The 22,645-nt window shown below is 40.0% G+C and overlaps 1 protein-coding gene across 25 annotated transcripts in view; it reads left to right on the top strand.

Moving 5' to 3' along the window:
- The window catches only part of DLG2 (discs large MAGUK scaffold protein 2), a 1,042,459-nt gene that overhangs the window by 341,623 nt on the left and 678,191 nt on the right, over positions 1 to 22,645 (top strand). The gene's annotated exons all lie outside the window — the stretch shown is intronic.

Raw genomic sequence — 22,645 nt, 5'->3', positions numbered from 1 at the left:
AGGAGGTGGAGATGAAAAGGGAGAAAAACAAAACAAAATAAAAAAAAACACCCTAATTCCTCGAAATATCCAAGTCAGGGGGATGCAGCCCCTGCCTGCCTCTCTCTTGTCAAGGCAAATTAACCCACACAAAGTTTCAAGCTGTCTGTTTTTGGTTTCCAAGTTACCGTGTCTAAACTGCTATCTACCATTTAGACATAACCTTAATTTTTGAAAATTGACCCTTAGGTTCCTAAGCTACTTTAGCATTTTTGAAAATTTTGCCTAACATCTAAAGAAAACCTGGAAAACAAAGCAGATTGTGGTAGCACTAGTTCAGTTGCACTGACTGGCACAGCCAATATAACAAATGCACATGGTTCTTTTTTATTACTGAACATGACTGTTGTACACGATACATCATCTTTCACCTATTTGGTGAAAAAAAGCTTGTGTTTCCAAAGTTGTCATTTGGGCTGTTTATCTTTCCTTTTTAACTATGTGCATTTTATGACTCACAGGCAGAAAACTTGTCACTTTGGCCAAGTTATTAGTCATGTAAATGCTATTGGAGGTGCAAGAAATGTCAGTCCAAATTAAGAAACTTTTGACAATCCAACCAGGAGTGTATTAACTCTAAGTCCAAAAACATTTAAATGAAGTTTATGGGGTAGTTACCTCAGCCACTAGTGTCTTTTTTTTCATGAAACCTCAGGGATTCCTATTCTGATGGTGCTGTAAGACTTCATTGCTCTTTCCACATTCACTATTTCTTGGGGCAGGTTGCCTGTCTCAGCTATATACTGTTTGTGGTGTCAATATGGTTTTTCGTTGCTTTAGAAAGCACTTTGTTTTTTAGTGCCCTTTTCTCCATTCCTGTGATTATGTTTTGTCCCATTTTTTTCTTTTTTTTTTTTCTTTTTTTTTTTCTTTTTATTTTGATATTTGTTTGTTTTCGGATGAGCAGTTGTCTTTTTTTTTTTTTTTTTAACTTCTTTCCATCCAAATGGTCTATGCCACATCTGAGTATAAAGATAAATACAGTAACACAACATCCACGTGCAATCATTACAAAATCACCGAGCGTATCTCTTCTTAAAGCAGTCAAAAGGTGTCTACTTCATGGATGAGTTCATCCAGTGTGAAGACTCAGAACAGATAAAACTGCATGTCACCACTTCTAATTTATGATCTTCTCAAGGGTGAAGGCAAGATCAGTGAGTTCAATGCCCTGCTGTCACAGGCAACCATTTTGTATAACCCTTGCCATAAATTTGCCTAAGCTCCTTGTTCTCACAGGAGAGATGCTTCTACCCAGGAGTTGAAACACCATCATTGCCAGCAGCTTCTTCTTGGATGGGTGCTTTTAATTCCATAATAAGAAAAACAGTTCTTAAGAAATAAGTTTAACTAGTAGTTCAAGGGGGACTGATACAGGTAGCAAACTTCTAGGTTCCTAATACCAGTGTTGTAAAAGTGAGCTTCTTTTTGCAGACAGAAAATACTTCAGGGCACAGGGAGAGGAATTCCAAAGCAGAAGTGAGATCTTAAAACCTGAAAAATTTAGTTCACCACTCCCATGAATTTCAGATAGTATGGAATGGTAAGCCTCTAGGTGCCATAAGAAAACTGCAACTAAGCCCTTGGTGATCACTAATTAATGAGCATTATAAAGACTGCAGTAAAAGTTGAGGAGGGTGGTGGAGAGGGAAGGAGAATGATCATATAATAGGTGGCCTGGTTGACTGGCAGAGATACACAGCCAGGAAAAGAAAGGTATTTAAAACTGCCACGCAGAAAGAGGTGGGGCTTTTTTTTTTTTTTCTTTTTTCTTTTTGCTGGGAAAAGGGTGTGTAAAGAAATATTTTTTTCATCATTCAGTGAAAGGGTGAGAGTCTTCCTTAAGCATCAAGAAGGAAATCTAAAAGAATAACTAAAGGAGTTGCTGCTTCTTACCCCAAGAGATCCTGAGGAACTTTAGAGGAAAAATTGTCACTTGCCCTCAACAAGTTTGAGGACGACACCAAGCTGTGTGGTGCAGTTGACATGCTGGAGGGAAGGGATGCCATCCAGAGGGACCTGGACAGGACTGAGAGGTAGGCTGTGCAAACCTTATAAGGTTCAGCAAGGTCAAGTGCAAGTTCCTGCATCTGGGTTGGGGCAGTCCCAAGCACCAATACAGACTGGGCAGAGAATGGACTGAGAGCAGCCCTGAGGAGAGGGACCCAGGGGTGTTGGTGGATGAGAATCTCGACATGAACTGATAGCGTGTGCTTGCAGCCCAGAAAGCCAACCGTATCCTGGGCAGCATCAAAAGCAGCGTGGCCAGCAGGGCAAGGGAGGGGATTGTCCCCCTCTGCTCTGCTCTTGTGAGACCCCACCTGGAGCCCTGCATTCAGCTCTGGGGCCCAGCACAAGAAGGACATAGAAGTATTAGAGCAAGTCCAGAGGAGGGACACAAAGATGATCAAGGCGCTGGAGTACCTCTCCTATGGAGACAGGCTGGGATGTTCAGCCTTGGGAACAGAAAACTCTGGGGAGACCTTACAGTGGCCTTCCACTAACCTAAAGGGGGCTACAGGAAAACTGGGGAGGGACTCTTTGTCAGGGGGTGCAGTGATAGGGCAAGGGGGAATGGCTTTAAACTACAAGAGGGTAGGTTTACATTAGATATGAGGAAGAAATTCTTTATAATTTCTTTAGGTGGTGAGGCCCTGGCACAGGTTGCCCAGAGAAGCTGTGGTTGCCCCATCCCTGGAGATGTTCAAGGCCAGGCTGGATGGGGCTTTGGGCAACCTTGTCTGGTGAGGTGTCCCTGCACTAGGGTTGGAGTTAGAAGGTCCTTTCCAACCCAAACTATTCTATGATTCTATGATAATTGAGGCCATTATCAAAGGCAAACTTTCCAGTATGGACCTTACATGTTTCAGAAGTATGTCCACAGCTTTGGTATAAAATCTAATTCTGGCAAAGCTTTTCAGCATACACTCAGTGTCAGTAAAACAAGTACTGGATATTATATTTTTCTCAGGAAAAGAAAAACAAAAAACAAACAAACAAAAAATCCCCCTGTGTTAGACCCTGTCAAATCATCAGTAAAAAAAAAAGAGGAAAAAAAAAAGACAAAAATATCTCTCTTCCAATTCTTCCTTGTGAGTTAAAGCTCCACAGAGTAAGAAAGATTATAGATCAGTTTGAGTGCTATCATTTGTCTGAAAATAATGTACTTGATTCTAATATAATTTATATCAGTTTGAGTCAAATAATACCAGCAGACTTATTCTAGATAATACTAGTGTGACAAAAAGTAGAAGCAGGCTCCCTTGTCTAGAAGGCATCTTTTATAGAGAGAGAGCACGTGGGAGGAGGTCTCAGGATGTGCCTTGGCTTTCCAACTTAGCAATGCTTCTCTTGGGCTGTATAGATGTGTTTATTTTTATAAAGATCTTTTTTTTTTTTTTTTTTACTGAAATAATTTTCAGAAAGTCTGTGAATGTGAGTTGCACACAAATCCCACTTAAATTCACTGAATTATTTCAAACAAACAGGGAAATCATTGAGAATGGAAATACTTTGTTTTGAGGCTGTCAATGTTATTGTGAGGCACTGGTCTTCGTATTACGAGAAACTGTGAACTGCTCCATATTTATTACCTCTGCAGAGCTAATGGAATGAAATATGAAACTGCTGTCAGTTTATTGATTGCGGCCCCTACCCCAGTGCTAGGATCTTAGACTGAAAAGTCTAGAAACCACGGTCTGGTTTATTTAATGGGAAATTTCCTTTCTTTCTACCTTTAAGCTTCATGTTCTGTTTTAACATGTGTATCTTGTGATTTTTTTTCAATAATTGAACTTATTGGCAGCTAATCTTCAAGTACCCGAAAAAAAAGAAATAGAAAAAAAATATATTATGAAACAGTACCCAATCAGTGTGTCTGGAGAAGGTGCTCAGCTGATGCTTTACACATTATCTGCAGTGCTATGGGAAAGTTAAGCAGTTGCCATCTAGTGGCAAATGAACTCAAGACGCTGAACTTTTCAGCAGCTGCTGTTCCATCTCTAGCATGGGAAAGCTGGAGAAATGAAACTGCAATAAATAAATAAATAAATAAATAAATAAAATTGTGCTATATTCAGCCAATGACTGGATCAGAATATGAAATGTGAACTGCTCAGACCATCCATAAATAGGACATGGGCTGCATGGACATATAAGCTGTATTCCATTTTCATGTGTCTCCAGTATTTCCCACTTTGATTTACAGAATCACAGAATCACAGAATCGTCTAGGTTGGAAGAGACCTCCAAGATCACCTAGTCCAACCTCTGACCTAACACCAACAAGTCCCCCACCAAACCATATCAATAAGCTCTACATCCAAATGTTTTTTTAAAGACCTCCAGGGATGGTGGCTGAACCACTTCCCTGGGTAGCCTATTCCAATGCCTAACAACCCTTTCAGTAAAGAAGTTTTTCCTAATATCCAACCTAAACCTCCCCTGGCACAACTTTAGCCCATTCCCCCTCGTCCTGTCACCAGGCATGTGGGAGAATAGACCAACCCCCACCTCGCTACAGCCTCCTTTAAGGTACCTGTAGAGTGCGATAAGGTCGCCCCTCTTCTCAGTCTCTATTATTTTCATACACTGCAAGCAGTCAACGTAAAGTAATATGCTATGGCCATGATTTTTTACACACCATAAGACAAAGCAAGTGTAGTGCCTTTAAAAGCTGCCCATTCATTGTACACTGCATTTGTCAAGTGGCTCCTTTTTTTGACTTCCCTGTCCCACCTCATCTCTGCAGGATGGCACCTGATCTGGCATATCACTAGCAGTGTCAGTGCTCACTCTAAGAATACAATTTACATTTAGCAGATGCATAGTTCTTCTTTTTCTAGGGGTTTGGCGTTGTTAACAAAGAAAAAAACAAACAAACAAACAAACAAACAAAAAACCCTGTGCTAATAGAGAAGGAGCATCCCCTCTGGGCTTGGCTGTTCCTCGATTTCTTTCCTGTGAACCTCTGGCAGCTGACTCTGTCTGCAAACTCCCTTATGTCCAGTGAAGCAATGGATCATGGTGAATTACTAAATCCATATTACTCTCTTCTAATAGGATCAACACCTTCTACAGAAATGGAGTAGCATGGGCCAGTTTCACAGAGACATCCTCTTGTCTCTTTTCCTGCTTTCTCTCTCCCATGGTGAACCTCAATCCATGATGAGCTATAATTTTACATGTCCACAAGGACCAACTTAAATAAACTCAGTTTAAAACCTTTTCTGGGATGGGTGAATGTGGGCATCATACATCTTGAGGTCTGAAAGAGACACCTTCTCCTTGCAGTTCCTTGTGTTTGAGGGTTGACTTCTCACCGTTTACTGGCTGATGTGTAGCCTAAAACTGAACCTTCATTTTTCCAGCTGTAGTATCTTTAGAATTTAAGATCCTATCCTGTGGTTATATGCACTGCATGGTGCAATGGATCCCCAACTCCATCAGAAGTCAAGAGATGCTGTGGAAGATATCACAGAATCATAAAATCATAGAATCATAGAAATAATAGAATGCTTTGGGTTGAAAGACACCTTAAAGACAAATGAGTTCCCACTCCCTACCATGGCCTGGGACACCTCCCACCAGATGAGCCTGCTCAAAGCCCCATCCAACCTGGCCTTGAACACTTCCAGGGGTGAGGCATCTACATCTTCTCTGGACAGGCTGTTCCAGTGTCTTACCACCCCCTGCGTGAAGAATTTCCTCCTAATCTCTAATCTAAATCTCCTCTCCTTTAGTTTAAAACTGTTCACCCTTGTCCTATCACTATCTTCCCAAGTAAAAAGTTGTTCTCCATCTTTTCTATAAGCCCCCTTTAAATATTGAAAAGCTGCAATGAGGTCTCCCCAGAGCCTTCTTTTCTTCAGACTGAACATCCCCAGCTCTCTCAGCTTCTGTTCATAGGAGAGCTGCTCCAGCCCCTAGGTCATCTTTGTGGCCCTCCTCTGGACCCTCTCTAACAGATCCACATCCTGCTTGTGCTGAGGGCCCCAGACCTGGATGCACTCCAAGTGGGGCTTCACAAGGGCAGAGCAGAGGGGGACAATTATCTCTCTCCACCTGCTGACCACTCCTCTCTTGATGTAACCCAGGTTGCAGTTAGCTTTTATGCATGCTCTGCTGCCTCATGTCAAGCTTTTTGTCCACCAGAACTTCCAGTTCCTTCTCTGCAGGTCTGCTCTCAATGAGTTCTTCTCTCAGACTGTACTCATGTCTGGGATTGCCCTGACCAAGGTGCAGCACCTTGCACTTGGCCTTGTTGAACGTCATTAGGGTCACATGGGCCCATTTCTCAAGCTTGCCTAGGTCCCTTTGTATGGCATCCCTTCCTTCTGTTCTATCAACTGCACCACTCAACTTGGTGTTGTCTGCAGACTTGCTGAGGGTCTAATACCTGGACCAGGAAGTTATCCTCAAGGAGCACTCCAGGAGTCTCCTGTATTGCTTACAGCCTGCTGTGTAGCTTTTCCAGCAGACATCCATGTGGTTGAAGTCCCCCATCAGGATGGGGGACTTCTTCCTTCTTCTTGTAGTTGAAGCAAGAAGGCCTCATCAACAGGCTCCCCTTGATCAGATGGCCTGTAGTAGACCTCGACCACACGGTGTCCTTTATTGGTCCAGTCCTTAACTTCTACCCACAAGTTCTCAACCTGTCTGTTGCTGTTTCTATATAATTTGAAAAACAGTAACATCACAACTCTTTGTCTTCCAAGTCTGTCCCAATTACTTCAGTTAGACCACAGATCTACACAGAAGAGTGTCCAGACGGCATTTCCAGTGAGGCTTTTTTATCACTGTTTTTTAAGGTGGGGGTTGTCTTAATGTTAGCTGTCTACACGGTAAACGTCTAATTCCCTCTGTACTTAGTGAATATATAGAGAGATAAGAAAGGGCATCTCAGAAGGGCACTTATACCTTAAACTGGTAACCTAGCTAGGTGGAAAAATTGCCCTCTGGAGGTGCCTCTCTGTCTTCATTGATTTTAGAGGAGCTGAGGGTAAGCACAATAAAGAAGCAGCCCAGAGTTGTTCTTTGGCCCGGAGCTCCCCAGGCATTACAGCCACACCATTAAGCTCTCCTGCTCTCCAAAACATTAAAGATGCATCTAAATTGACTACTGGGAATGGGTCTTGGCCTGTGCTAGCTACTGAACCATGCCCAGGGATTGTCTAGGTCTAGTTTCCTAGAAACTTTCTTGATGCAACAGTAAAGTGAACTGATTTCTAGCACCTAGCGAAATGTTATAGTACTGTTAAATTTATTTGTGTAGGTGTATCCAACATGATGAACTTAGAGCAAACACTGACATTTTAAGCAGCTCAACTTAAACAAGGTTAATTTTACTATTAACAATTGTCATATACAATACTCTTGTTCTGTAAGTAGGAGCGCTACTCCATGAATACAAATGTAAAATATTCAGCATATATCCTCAGAGTGAAACTAAGCTCTTATTCTCAAATAATCAGTGGTTGCAATAGCTGCCCAGTGCAAAGATTTCTTTCAAGTATGTATCCGTGCTTTCTTTGCTTCCAGCAAGGTTGTACAAAAGAATATGGTGAGATTTTGCTGATGGTGTAAAATGAGGACTATGATGTAGTAGGGATGACAGGGATCATAGCAGTAATACCACTAAATAATGACTAATCCAGTATCTCTGTAGAAATAAACCTACCTCTGGTCAGTTCTCAGTATTTCTTTAAATTGTTTCATTCGTCATGCTCTGTTTCTAGAGGTGAATATTTCCTCATTAGCATGCAAGGAAGGATTCACTAACATTCATTTTTTTGGCTTTGTGTAACTGAAACGTCTGGACAAATTTTCCCATGTCATGCCTGGAGGGATGGAGTAGCTTGGGAGGTGGAGCTGCCCAGTACTTCAGTAACCCTGGTCCTGTATGACTCAGTATCTCACCTCTATTGGCCTTTAAATCCTCTAATTCCTGCTCAGAGGTAAGATTTCATAAAACTAAATTGTTCAATTTGTTCTCAGCTTGATTCTTCCTCATTAAAAGTGTGATAGTGCAAGCAATGACTTTGGTCTTTAGGATGAAATGTGGGCATGCTTTTCTAGGACTTGGATGTCTTTGGGAGCCTGAGAAAGTCATTGCCAGAAACACTGTAGATGGACCAGCAAGGAAGCAAATAAAGTACCGGAGACCAACAAAGATCTAAGAGTCATACATCCTGCTACTACAACTCCTCTAGCCAAATTCCTACCTTACTAAAGAGAGTTCACTTTAAAAGTTTTGTTTCATTCATCAAGAGTAGGCCAAGTCTGTTCTTATAAATTTACCAGTGGGTGTTTTTTTTGTTTTTATTATGAAATGTGGTGGCACATAAATGGAATCTATTCTTCTTTCACGTCACTCAGGTTGCCAACATCTAGGGGTTGTTCCTGGCTGTAGAGCATATGTACATTACATTTCCTTGTTATAAGAAAAAAAATAGGTTGTGAATGTTTACAGATATTCTCCATTTGGCCTAACAGAGCTTAGTCGAGTGGATAAGTGTCTAGATTATAGTTTAGACACTGAAAATTCAGTAATGCTGCTTTGTGCTGTTTTTACCATTCACGTTTTTAAGTTGAGAAATATATTTCCAGATTTTCATTCTTTTAGGGAACACATTTTTATTACCTAAAAACAAAACAAAGCAAAACAAACAACAACAACAAGCTTTCAGTGAAGAAAACTGGAACAAGTTGAAATAGTTTTTTTTTTTTTTTTTTTTTTTACTGCAGCGTCCGAGTATAGACTATAAGAGTTCAGTAAAAAATAGTGGCTGCTGTTTACTTTAGACAAACCATGAGGTTAATCTGTGGTTAGTCTTGAACAAAAACAAGCACGCTTACACATATCTGTGCATTTATGCTTCTCCCAGTGGGCCAATTAACATCTGCTTCTGCCAAGCACTGATCACTTCCTGCGAAGACAGAAGTATCCTACACTCTTTCTGACTCTAATGGAAGTTGAGGGCACTAAAACCCACTATCAGCATCTGTCCCTTAGAGATTAATGGCACTATGCAAAGAGTATTGCTAAACAATATACAGCACAGAAGGCATTTTTGGAACACTGCAAAAATAAAGTCCCATTTTAAGACTCTCATTACTGTCATATAAAACAGATGGGAAAGATATGAAAGTTTAAGATTATAGTAAAAAAAAAATCCTGTGCCAAATGCAACTTCTGAGAAAGTTTGTAATAGATTGATGGGAACTAGATTTAAAAAAAAAAATGGCAAGTATTGCAAAAGAGAAGACTGTATCAAAAGAGATAGCCAGAATAATGATCTAAGAAACAGCACACTCTGGAAATGTCAGAAAAATGGAAAAATATGTTTTACCGATGCTTTCACAGAAGGAAGGATTATCCTGGCAGCCAGGAGGGCCAACCGTATCCTGGGATGCATCAAGCACGACATTGCTAGTCGGTCGAGGGAAGTGATTGTCCCGCTCTACTCTGCGCTGGTGCGGCCTCACCTCGAGTACTGTGTGCAGTTCTGGGCACCACACTACAAAAAGGACATTAAACTGCTGGAGAGTGTCCAGAGGAGGGCGACAAAGATGGTGAAGGGCCTAGAGGGGAAGACATGTGAGGAGCGGCTGAGGTCACTTGGCCTGTTCAGCCTGGAGAAGAGGAGGCTGAGGGGGGACCTCATTGCAGTCTACAACTTCCTCGCGAGGGGGAGTGGAGAGGCAGGTGACCTGTGCTCCGTTATCACCAGTGACAGGACCCGTGGGAACGGTGTTAAGCTGAGGCAGGGGAAGGTTAGGCTGGACATCAGGAAGAGGTTCTTCACCGAAAGGGTGGTCGCACACTGGAACAGGCTCCCCAGTGAAGTAGTCACTGCACCAAGCCTGTCTGAATTTAAGAAGAGATTGGACTGTGCACTTAGTCACATGGTCTAAACTTTTGGGCAGACCTGTGCGGTGCCAGGAGTTGGACTTGATGATCCTTATGGGTCCCTTCCAACTCGGGATATTCTATGATTCTATGATTCTATAACTTAAATTCAAAACAAGGAACAGAAATAGGAAGAGAAACATTTGCTATTAGTAAACCACAATACTTTGTTCATTGCGTAACTGGTATTGAGGACTTACATGAAGAAATCTCGTCATTGTTTATATTGACTGTTTTACAGTATTGGGGTCCAGGGGATGCAAAGAGATAAAAAAAAATGTAGTCCTTAACTAAATTGTGCCTTACGGAAATTCGGCTGTATGTTTTTAAGCTTTGAGTTTCCTCTCACGGTCTGCCTGAATGCACAGGGATAATGATAAAATAGGGACTAATATTCAAATGTCTATGCATGAGATTATGTGACTAAGTCTTTTAACATGAATACATTTAGTACATATCATTTGTGACTTACCTCAGCAGACAAACCATCATTAATTACTGAAATTCAAATAGCTAGGTTTAAAATGTGGGCTTTTATTTGCCATTTTAATTAATGGACTGAAATTCTGAATTGCGAGAATTTCTGTTTCTTGACAGATTTTATAACAGTGATGAGTCCCTTTCTGTGTTTAAGTACCATTGCCTGGTGTCTGCTCACACATCTTTCAGTCTCATGAAGACAGGTGATTTGGAATTCAAAACTCGTTTGTAATTAGAGCTTTGGAGAACTTGTACACGTGTACTATTACAAGAAAACTGATAGTTCAGAAAAATTCACTCAGATTGAAAGGCTGAGTCCAGTTTTGCAACTTGAGTGACACAGAAAATAAAACCCTTTGAACATTTTGAAGTTATTATAACAAACTCTACTGCTATTGATGGTTGAAGATGCCAGCCTGCTTCCCCAGAACTGCGCCCCTTAGGAGCTATGCTTGCTCCATTCTCTGATATTTAATCTTGACAACAGTGGAGACAAACGACAGCAAATGATACCAGAGTCGGCAGCAGTCAAGTCATTTTGTCAAACATTCTTCTTTTTGCAGCTCTTAATGCAGATTGAGCTGGTTTACCAGGGCAGATGGAAAAAGAAGTGAAGGAGGAATAGATGGAAGAGGAGGGTAAGGGGCAGCACTCTGAGAAAGGTTTTTTTAGTAGATTGCTCAAGGAATGAGAAAGCATAACTTAACTTTCATCCTCTTAGTCATTCTGTCTATGAGGCCTTTTTATTTTTCTTTTTTTTTCTCTCTGCTTTTTCTAACTCAATTATACATTGGGATGTCTTAAGTAGCTCCAAAACAGACCCTTTTGTATATACAGTTTAGCAAACAAAAATGTGTCTAAAAAGGTAAGACATACGAAGACATATTAATGGAAGGGATATTGTACACTTCCAACAAAGCTTGCTAGAAATATGGGAGAAACTTGAGACAGAAATGGAAACTGCTCAAGCAAAGGGCTCTCTCTTAATTCAGGCTTGAAAAATCTACAGATAGCTTTTGTTCAGGAAAAAGCCTCTTGCAAGGATCAGAGTGTGTGTTAGGTTTTTATGTGCTCAGATGGAGGGAAATTCAGAGAAACTGCTTCATCATGAATTTACAGGTTATAAGCTATGCCAGTTTTTTATTTAGAGCTTGGCAGCTAATATATAAATTGTTTTATAATTCTTTCAAAGTTATTGATGTTTTCGGCAATATAATTATAACAATCAGTGTTAGTAAGTGCTTTATAAGCTCTGAATTAGTCATGTTTAGAATTTTCGATTTTCACTTAGCTCATGGGCTATATTGAGATGCCACTCTAGCTCAGGAAGGCCTCAGCAATCCCAAAAAATCAGCTTTAGTGGTTTGCTATTCAAGCCGTGAGATGTGTTTTCCATTGACAAACTTCTCGTGGATTTCAGCAGTGATTTAGTTAAATCAACATTTTACCAAGATGACTATGAGTGAGTTGCTACTGCCAGCAAATTAAATAAAATCAGGGAGTTCCCTTTTGTCACTTAGAAGGTTTATCTTCTCCATGTGTTTTCCTTCTGCAGTCAAATCCAGATAAGTCTATAGCTTAGTGGGCACATTTGTAATGAAGACTTCTGTACTCTTTGTAACCAGAAATTAAGTCCCTCTTTACTCTGTTATTGGATGTCAGTGCATAGGATACAGCAGCAACTATGTCTGCAGTCCTAAACAATGTATGTTCTGTTTAAGCTGGTAAAAAGCAAACACATGGAGGGGCTGGGTGTCCTTAGTGTGGGAGTACCTACTGAGCTGAGTGGCATTTTCAGCCTTGACAGAATCTCACCACAGCAAATGCTACGAACATAGGGAAGGAGTGCAAAACCTTTAGCACCACACTGAGACTGAAGAATTGACTTCTGAATTTGACTTGAAAACCTCATGTTCTCCATATTTGTTCATAAATCCTTGTTTGAATTAAGTCACTTTTGCCCCTTTCATCTAGCATTGCCAAAATTTCAGTGAAGAAGTTGACCCACTGGAGTATTGCCACTGATTTCCCTGGAAGCACGACTTCAGCTGGGAGCAAGATTTACAGGCTACAAATTAGGCATCTATGCTGCTGCTGTGGTAAAAGAAAAGAAAGTAAAACACACAGCCCCGTCTCAGCCACCAAGCTCTCTGTGACTTTGGTTGTAAAGTGTCCTTGACTCCTTTCACTTGCTTAGAATTTATTTATTGAGTGTGTTTCTAGTAACTTCTGCCCTCAAGACTTCTTCTGTAAATTCTTTTGTCCCACTTCTCTATCGTAACTTAAACCTTCCTGATTCTTAGCTATCTTCATTTTCCTGGTGGCAATCTTTTCCTTTTATTTCCTTTTCTTGGGGTACATTTGCTTTTCCCATTATCTATCGCCTGTCCTTAAATCAATGAATAGGCTGTAGAAATGGTGTCAATGACATCTCCTCCTGCAGAAGTGAGCAGACAAAGGGACCCTTCTTTATGCTCCTGACACCTTGATTATGAAGGAACAAAAGCAGATCCCTGCAGGCACCGCACACTGGGCACTGCTCCACCACAGCAAATCCAAAAATGCTAACAGAATGGGTACTGATGATATTGCTTTTTCCACAATCACAAATTGTGTGGGGAAATATTTTGGATTCTCTACCACAACTAGTGTTTTTAGTATTTTTAGATATATTATTTTTCTTCTTCATTTTCCTGTGTTTTGGAATGATAGTGCAATCAGATAGTACTTCCCCAGAAATTATAATAAACTGCAGAATTTGGCACAAGTGTTTTGTGGAAATTAGGAGGCATTGTTGCATGGCATGTTAGTCCAGCATGGTGCCTGGATGCCTGTATATAAATTCTGGCTGCATTGTTTCTGGCTGCACTGCAGAAAATGATGGCCCCCGAAGCTTCCAAATTTGTTAAATGAGAAGATACTCAATGCTAGCTTTCCAGTAACTCAACATGGGATGTTCCTGTGAAAGACCAATGGTTAATTGCTAAACCAAAAAATCGCAGTTGCCTAGCAATAATCATGGTCTGGTTATATTTATACAAACAGAATGCAACAGCAGCCAATAATTATTTTTAATGCATTATTTTTCAAAGATTAAAATAACTCTTGGCATGTCTGAGAAAAGGTAATATCTTTAAAACTGGAACTATTAGCATAACTTGGAAGTATTGAGTGTCCTCAAAGCCATGTCTCAGAAAACATAGTTTAAAAAGTTTCCTTGATTTAAAAAAAAAAAAAAATAAAAAAAAAATGAAGGGAACATGGGAACATTTAAAACAACAGACTAAAGGGAAATGCAAAGCAACACTGAAACAGAATTTACAAAAAAAAAAAGTGTGGAATAATAAATGGCAAGAAATTTGCAGAAGATACAAAGCTATTGTTGCTAACCAAAGCTAAAGACAGAAACACAATGCCTATGGCTATTGAAATTAGAGGCAATGAGAGGTAAAATGTACATTTACATTCTGGGAAGTGCAACAAGGAAAAATCCTAGTGCAGATATTCAGATACAAGTCTCAGAGAACGATTCAAGTAACACTATAAACCATTTTTCCAAAATGCTGTTTTGTGTGCAATACTGTAACTAGAAAATTTGGTGTTACATCCACCCTTGGATGAATAATAATAATAACAAAGAAATTGCAAGAAATAGAAATGAGGTCTAACATTTGTATGTAGCACTAATAAGATACCTGAAGAATTTTATCTAAGTCCATATTTTAATACAGGTGTGGAAGCAGTGGAGAGAATTGAAAAGAAAATGGGAAAATAGTCCTTCAGGCTAAAAAATCATAATCTTTTCCCTTCATTGAAAGTGTGGAGCTGATTTGGTCATTGGGCTTGTATTCCTGCACCAAGAGAAAACAGGAAGGGCCTTTCCAGCTCACTGGGAAAGATTTAAAACAACCCAAAGAGATGAAAGCAGAAATCAAGTAAGACAGCATCTCTTAGAAGTTATGGTAAACATTAGAGCACCCTACCAGTTCTTAAAATGGAATTAGATAACCCACTTTAAAGATCTGTGTTAAATCTAGCTTCTCAGAGACATTGTGTGCCCTGTGCTCTCAGGGGGCTTGGCTGTCTCATTCCTCCTGACCTTGATGTCCAGGAAATACAAATCCCCTTACTCATTCTGTGGTTGTAGCCAGAACACAGGAAGATCAGCCTTGCTTTCAACACATTCCTAATACTTCCTGGTCAATATTAAGACAATGACTGTGATCATCATAGTCAATAGCTGTAATTCAATCTTCCCTCTTAACGTTTGGGGTTATAGATCAAACCGAATGGTCTACAAAAGATGGAAAGGCATCAGGTATTTGCTGTTTTTCACAGCACAAAATTTAGCATCTACCTTATGAAAACGTTAGGTAGCAGATTTAAAATTAAGAATCTGTGCTTCCTGACACAGTGCATAATTATACTGCATAAATGTATAATTATAAATATCATGCATTTATGGAGGATAAATCCATCAATGAATACTGCATACAATGGTGAAAATACTGTATTTAACTCAAGAAAATAGTAATTGTTGAAAACTGGGACAGTTTACCAAAGAGAAAGATCATATACAGGCAGGCCAGGTGATTCTTTAATCCAGCATGGTACCCCTTCTGTCCTTAACTGCCATGTTTTAAGACTTTACAGCTGATCACAAATTTCAGAAAGGACCATTTTCCTTTATGATCCAAGTTGAATATGTATGCTCTGAAATGAGTATTTTTTTCCTTTCCTTAAAGCACCAAACTTGGATGCAACTGGAAAAGACATGCCAGACTGAGTAGGCCAACGCTTTGAGGGGGTATTGAAAATCCTCTGCTTTAAATGCTTGGCTGGTACATCTTATACAGCTAGTCAGGATTAAATTTATCATGAGACTTGGGGACAGGGATGAATTTTCCACTAGTCAGATTAGAAGGAACCTTGGGATTTATTTTTTTTTTCCATCTTTTTTAAGCTTGGAGCATGGATCATTTCTCACCTAATCAATTCACTGTTATTGTTGAAGCCCAAGGTAGCACCTTGTTCTTTTCTATTCCCTGCCTATGGCACTTAATAATTTATTTTTTCATGGGCTGAAATGATGTAGTTTAGCTCAAATTACTGGGCTCAGAACAAGGCACATGGAAGAAAATTAATGCCTGTGTTACAGAACTCAGTCTGAGTCTTCTAATCATTCCTTCTGGTATTAAACATAAAACTTTGCCTAGGCAAATTAATTTGGCCTGAAATGTCAAGAGTGAAAGGAATTTCAGAAAGGCTGTGGGGAGTTTTCCTGTAAACTTTCAAAGCAGTGTCCAATTTTATGTTGTTATTGTGTGAGTAACTCAGGTCAAAATAAAAAGTTTTGTTTAATGTTTCCTGTATATTTTTCTTTCAAGTTTTCCATGTAGTTATGTGTCCTCAAAACTGTTAGTTGGGAATATGTAATGCAATAATAACAATGTTGTTATGGAGTTCATTTTCAGAATAATTTAGGTCCAGACTTGCTAATACTGATTTAAGGAGAATTACTGATCTACTCATGGGACAGTCAGTGCAAATTTGACCACTGCATACCAGTGGACCAGGATAAGTTTCCTCATTGATGTCTTTCTCTGCCTTGGCAGTATATAGTGATCAAATACTCACTTTTGGGGGACAATTTAGGTTTATTCTGGGTAAGGAAGCCCTTGGATGGCATGGTATTAACCTTGCTGACTACACCTACCCAAAAGGGAAATCTGCCCAGAGGGGACCCTTGGTTTCCCACATCTGGTGGTACATAGTGCCTGGCTCCTCGGGAGGAGGTAAGCCATACCCATATGACAGAAGCTTACACCAGATCTCTTCTGGACATGATGTATCTTCTCTGTGAATCTAGAATTACTTATCTTTTTTTATGTGTTTTATATACAAAGTGCTAGAACATACAGTGGTCTATGCCAACAGTTTTTTGCTTCTTGCTTGCTCTCCCACCCAGAGGCAGGGGACAGGCAGCTGGGAAAAGAGCAACATTTCAGTGGCCTTTCTCAGGTCATGCTCTGGGTTTCATTTTTCTTTCCCAGATCAGAAGCTAAATGTCACATGGGAAACTTGGTGGCAGGCAAGAGATCTTCGTCCTCACAAAGAACAGCGACAATCATTCAGATTGTGAATATCATCTAGCTCCCATTTCAAAGTGGCCTAAAGCCTCCCTCCTCCCCTTGCTCCCTTTTTCCATCAAGAAAGCAAGCCCACTTTGGGATGTCAGCCCATTCTGTATATGTTGCCTTATTGTGAATAAAATAACCAGCTCCAATATAGGGGATCATGTTTTGGAAGGGGCAGGCTGGAGTTTAAGCACTGCTGTATTGTTTTATGAGAAAATCACAATGGCTTTGCATACCATTTAGTAAAACAGTTCAATTTTAAGATTGAATGCAGCTCATTTTGTACAGCACAGTTGTAGTGTGATAAATAGAAATCACAGAATTTGTTCCTGATAGAGATCATTTAAGCTAAATGAGAATATCAGCTTTTCAATATTACCAAATGTATGAATTCCATCACCAGAGCATATATGTAAGAGGTATTCAAACACTATAATGAAAGTTAATTCAATTTAATCTTCTTATGACAGCTTGATCTGCTCCAACAAGGACAAGTGGGCTGAAATGTAGCTGAAGAAGGAACTAATATCTTCTTCAAGGGACTGAGAAAGCAATAAGAAATATGGGAGTACATGTGCTCATATGAAGGTTGTATAGCAAAAATGGTTATATAGAGTAAAATTCTTAGGGAAGAACCATTCTATGTTAATTTAGAAATATTTGTTTGAATTAAATAATAATTTCCTGAGGAAATGGCTTGAAACAGATTTGGGCAAGGTTAAATCTGCAATAGATTTTTAAGCACCCAAATGTAAAACTGAATTCTCCAAACAACCTCTCCAGCTCCCTAAACCTGCATACACAGAGACTGCAGAGACCTGGGGTGTTGCCCATAATATGGGTGGTTTTGCTTAAAGTACTTTGGTGTTGCTTTGCCATCTCTTCCATCTCAGTGTTGTTATTTCTCCTGGAACAGCTGTTTGGTCTGACTGACTTTTGAATGAGAAGAATTAGATGGTAGATAGTTTCTATTAGATAGTAGAAAGTCACAAGATGCTGAGTTTTGCTTTTTGCACTGGGCAGTAGAAAATTCTGAGCAGGGAAACTTTAAATTTTCTCATTTCTGCTGTGCATTGTTTCTCTCCTCTGCCAGCGAGCTACAGTTTCTGCTGCTGTCCTGGAAGCGGGCTTCATCTCGGGCAGTCCTGGACCTCAGGAGCTGGCAGCAAATTCCATGGCTCCTTTTTATTAAACACCTGTGTTATCAGAGCACTCCCCAGAAGCCATGAGATGGGCATTAAAAGATGTCTTCTCTGTCAAAAGAGAATAAAAGTGGAGAAAAAGACATTAAGCCACATTCAGTTATGACAAAGCGAATATTTCTTTGTATATAGGTGTTTATAAGAGTTTAACTCATAATCACTAACTCTATGCTTTAACAAGTCATAGCAGAGGTTTTTTGCTATCACTCAGTCCAACATCAAAGACAAAATAAGATTGAAAGAGGCAGCTTGTCTCTGCTCATGCACCCGGTGTCTTGCTAAGATAGCTCAGATAGCTGAAGGAGTTGGAGTACAGGGCTCTGTCTCAGGCAGGGTGGCAGTATGAGGAATAAGTAGGTGGGCTTAGTGCAGCATCTAGTGGACAAATGTCCACATCACAAAAAAAAATAATAAAAAATCCTTGTGTTTCTGGCTGACTTTATTGCAGGAATAATCAGCATAAGACCAAAGGAAAGTAGAAAAGGGCAAGATACACTTTTGTTGTGAGAGGCATAACTCTTCCTAATGAGGCACACTGGCAAAAGGAAGAAACTCATTCCGTTATTATTCATTTTGTAAATGTGAAGTAGATAAATAGGTAACCAGAGGCAACATAGATTGATTTAAATGAAAGTGAATTAAATCACTGGTTATAATCATGAATTAAATCAGACGCAGGAAACCTTTGGTTAAACTGTTTTGTTTTTTTTTTTTTTAATTTATTTATTTCATTTGCATTTTATGTCCTAAGGAATCTTTCTCTTTGACTAGTCCAACGGCTTAAATTTGGTGATGTGCAGACATATATAATTTTTACACAAACCTTGATTTTCCTAGTGAGAAGAATGCATTGAGAAGGGTGCATTATACCTACACATTCATTGAATAAATTACATGGTTTCTAAGATATTTTTTTCTGCCTTAATTTTTGAATATTCATATTGCATTTAATTTAACTGATTGCTAAGTTAATTAGAGAGATAGTGGACTGAAAAACTGGCATGGTGATGTCTAACAGAGCAAATAGGTTATCAGTGGGATTTTCAAAACTAATAGCCAGCATGTAAAACAACATCCTCACCAACATAAGTGTACCTGAACTGAATCAGAATTAGGTTCTTCAGTTTGGTAGATGCCTTTGAAAAGCTCATATTTTTAGGTACTTCAAAAAACTGGCCATGTGTGTTTCAAGTTTTAGTTATTATAGATCTCATATTCTCCTATCTGGATTTTATTTATAGATTGGAAGAGGAGAGCAGCATGTCTGCTAATTCATTTCTGAATCATTTTCTCAGATTTCAGTGGATTAGTTCACAGGAGGAAAACGTTCCTGCCGCATCTGATAATAAATAGAAACTAAAAGAATTGGAGGCAAATGCTTATTTACACAACAAAAGCAGAAAGTACTGGCCTTTGCAAAACATGTAAATATTTGCATTCCATCTTTTGTGTAAACTACAAAACATAGTAATGTGACATATTCACAAAGTTTGAGCTATTATAAAGAATAGCAATTGCTCAGTTTCAGCTATGTCATTATGCAAAAAGGTAGCACTCCTTAACTCCTTAAAAACTGGAGATGAATCATTGATGTAATGCACTTTGTTATTTCTTTAATTGGTTGTAATTTCAGTAAGTCTAGGCTTAGCATAAATTGTCCTGATTCAGAATTTTAACTTTTAATTAAAATTTATATATATTACATTTAAAATCTACCTGAATCTGATTTTTAGAAGTTGAATTTTTATTTTTATTTTTAAATTTTAGTGGCCCATTATGAACAAATGCCTTATTTGCCCCCTATCCTGTTCCTGGATGTGAATTCTCTGTGCATCAGGAGCCCAAGCACCCATAGGTCATAGTCACTAATGTCTCCCAGCTTTAGGCATTCAGGGAATTAAGAGGTAAATTGATAGTGGGGACCCTGCTGAGCATAAGCCCTGTCTTCTTTCCCTCATCCTCTCACCTCTCTGGGTAGAGCCCCAAGGAGTGATGTCCACTGGCTCATGGGGTACCTCAAGGGAGCAGATTGCTGTTGTAAGTGCTCTGTTTGGGTCAACCTACTCGCATATTTTTGATTCTGTGGACTTGTTACCCTGTTTCTTTTTTTCAGTCGCGCCTTTAACATGCCCTGATCAGTTGGTTTCTTCTTCTCTTTTTATCCGTTCTCTCCTTGGGAGGACTTTATGGTTCAGTAGCAGTAAGAGAGGTTGTTTTGTGGAGAGCATGTGACCATGTGTACTTTCTATGATCTCTTTGAAGTCTGCAGAAGCATCCTGGATTCCATCCTCTTTTTAACACAGCTTCCTCTAGGTCATTAAAATTATTGTCGAAATGCAGTGGTGACCATATGATTATTTTTATAACATCACATATAGTCATGAGTGCCATAAATCTATGATACAAGGAATAGAGTTGTGAGAGAGGTATCTAAGGATACTTTTTACTTTGTAGAAAGACTTCTGACGTGGTGTAATGACCACAAGGACACCAAGGTTCTTTTAGGATCAGTAACTGCTACTTGTTTATTGATTAAATAACTTCAACTCTCTCTTACTGAGGGCATAACTTCATCTCTCATATTGAGAACATAACTTCATTATTCCTTATCGAGGGCAGGCTCCCTTCTTATACCATTCACCCCACAGCAGTACTCTTCCACTAACTATTCATTGGTCAACAACTTTGCCCGGCAACAGCAAACACCCAGCAACTTCCATGCCTTAACGGCTGGAGAATAAGCAACACGAGAGGGCAAGGCATCTCCTGAATCACCCTTCTTTTTTGCCTCTAAACTCTTTACTTTCCTGATGGTCTCATTGTTAAGAGTCCAATGTTATCACCGACGATGGGGCTTGTCGACCCCCATGGCCACACTCCCACACTGACATTGCTTCCTCTTGTATCCAAGTTGGGACATTATTGTTTCGATGGCTGGACAACTCAGTTTAGTAACACACGGGCTGAATGATCAGGCTTAGAGAGTAGTGGGTGACTAACCCAGAAACTAGTGATGAGTAGGCGATCATAGGCGGTCTATCAGAGGACCTGCCCTCTTTATCAGTTGATGTTAATTTGTGACCTGGAGATGAGGAGCGTATGTTTGTCAAGTCATCAGACACTGCAATGAGGAGACCAGTAGTTACGCTCAAAGGCAGGACTGCCATCCACATGGATGTGGACAGTCTGGAGGAAAGGGCCAACAGAAACCTCCTGAAATTCAACATCTATGACCAGGAGCAAAAATGTGAGATCCAGTTATTATCTCTCTCTTCTCAGAGCTTGTTAGACCCCATGTACCTTTCAACGCAAGATGTTGATAAATTCAAGCATCTTTAGCAGAGGGCCACCAAGATGGTCAATGCAACAGAGCAATTACCCTCTGAGGAGAGTCTGAAAGATCCAAGCTTGTTCAGCCTTTGAAGGGATGACTTCAATGGAGACCTCACTGCAGAGCCCAGTGGCAAGAAGGATGCCTTCAAGGAGACAGAACCAGGCTCTGCACAGTGGCACACAGCAGAAGGACAAGAGGCAATGGGTGTATATTGAAACAAGAGAGACTGAGGCTAGATTTAAGGGGAAACTTTTACCACTGGAACAGTGAATCAGGAGAACAGGTTTCACGGAAAGACTATGCAGTCTCCATCCTTGGAGGCTGTCAAGACTCAGCTGGATCAACCCCTGAGAAACCTCATCTGAATTCTTAGTTGACGCTGCTTTGAGCAGGAGTTTGGACCAGAGACCTCCTGAGGCCCTACCAACCTGAATTACCCTGTAATTCTCTGATCTAAATTTCTTCACACTAAATAATGCATGGCATAGTACATTCCTTTCTCCTAGTAAAAACACTCCAGTCTGCTTTCTGCTTTCTTTAAAAAAAATAAATTAAAAAAAAAAAAATAGAACTGTCAGATTTTCTCATGGTATGAGAACTGTATTTGCACTGAATATATAATGGCAATACATTCCATTGTGCAAGATAGCCCTAAGAATCCTCTACAGAAGCATCTAGTATCAGGAACAGTCAGTTTATGAGAACTATGCTTCATTTTCTTGAGATATTTCTCAGTTTATCCTTCTTTAGAGCAGAGTAGCAGAAGTTAAAATTAACCTTGCCTTGGTTGTAGAATACTTCTAATACATACGCGTGCAGAGAAAGACTTGAAAATATGACCTGCATGCACCCTGATGTCTCACATAAGAGGAACACAGGATGGGTAGAGTTTCCATTTCTGCTTAACTCCTTCATAGGGTCAGATTTCAACTGGTTGATATCGCTGCTTCAAGGTCTGCTCAAGAGCAGCTGGTAGGAGATTCCATATGGGCGTTTCTGGCTGTGATGTTCATCATGGATCAGCAGCCACAGTGGTAGATATAATGATCCCACAGCTACTGAATCCTGTTCAGCTCCTCCACTTCATGTTCTGATGCCAAGAAGTGACATAAGCTTCATGATATTCTGGCAGAGATGGGATGTGCCAGCAGGGAGGGAAGAGCGGACTGCCTGGGACGTGGAGGGAAGGGTACAGGTGGCAGGAGAGAACATTTGACAGAGCCTCAGTATGTCAGCCTACGTTCATGTGGCTGCAACGTCACCTGCACTTGCAGCAGCTCTGCAAATAGTTCTCTTGAATTAAAGGTAGCTCAGGTTTACTGGCATAAAGCTCTCCCAGATTGCTACCCACATATGTCACACGAATGGGTGTTTCATCTTAGGGGTAATCATGTCATCCTTGGAAAGTCAGTTTTACCAGTATTCAGAAATCCCATGTGTATATCAGGAGGCTCAGCTGTGGCTTTGTGTTTCTGCGTTTGGTTGTAAGTCAGTTTCCTGTCTTGTGAGTCTTTTCTGCTTTCACACACCTGGCTCAGCCTGA

Source organism: Anser brachyrhynchus, assembly GCF_964034855.1.
Source record: "Anser brachyrhynchus genome assembly, chromosome: 1".
Taxonomy (NCBI): Eukaryota; Metazoa; Chordata; class Aves; order Anseriformes; family Anatidae; genus Anser; species Anser brachyrhynchus.
This window is presented reverse-complemented; position numbering and strand designations above follow the sequence as displayed.